The sequence below is a fragment of the Capsella rubella genome, unplaced genomic scaffold (genome assembly GCF_000375325.1).
Source record: "Capsella rubella cultivar Monte Gargano unplaced genomic scaffold, Caprub1_0 scaffold_5, whole genome shotgun sequence".
NCBI classification, from domain to species: Eukaryota; Viridiplantae; Streptophyta; class Magnoliopsida; order Brassicales; family Brassicaceae; genus Capsella; species Capsella rubella.
In genome coordinates this window covers 4,603,232-4,603,832 of record NW_006238919.1, presented here as the reverse complement: position 1 = coordinate 4,603,832, position 601 = coordinate 4,603,232, and the positions used below count along the sequence as shown (strand labels likewise).

Sequence of the window (601 nt, the reverse complement as noted above, 5' to 3'; positions counted from 1 at the left end):
ATCATCCTAATCATATATTTACAAAGAAACCATCATCCTAATCATACAATAAATATCCTAATTGTTCATAACAAAAAGTAAACCAAACGTTAACATAAAAATTACATCAAAAGTTAAGCATATCATGTTTATGAGTAGGAAGCGTTAGACAAAGGGGTTATGGAACTGGTGTGGTGCCAAACGAGGTGGCACATGCAGAACCTATCACGGCAGCTGGTGAAGTGGATGGTTCAAGTACTTGACGCAGTGGCTGGTGCAGTGGTTGGTGGTCTGGTGGCTGCAGGTGTGGTGTCAGCTATGGTTGCAGGTACAGTTGGAGAAGAAACCAGAAAAGATGCAAATTCTGGATCTTTGTCTTTCATGTAGAGGAAAAGCTTTTGCAACTGCATTTGCATTTGTCGGTGCTCCTCTTTACGTCATGCATTCTCAGCCTCATGATGAGCCATGTTGCGACGAAGTTTTTCTTGAAGCTCCAAAACTGTTGATGAAGAAGAGCTTTCATAAGCTTGTTTTCTTTTCCCTCTCTTCAGTGTCTCCACAAGTGATCCCAGGGAAAAAGGGTTGCCCTTGTCATCTGTTTCAGTACACTGAAACAAACAAA

General features: G+C 41.4%; 1 pseudogene; it reads right to left on the bottom strand.

Moving 5' to 3' along the window:
* Positions 1-230: 230 nt before the first annotated feature.
* LOC111830602 overlaps positions 231-601 on the bottom strand; it is an 814-nt pseudogene continuing 443 nt past the window's right edge.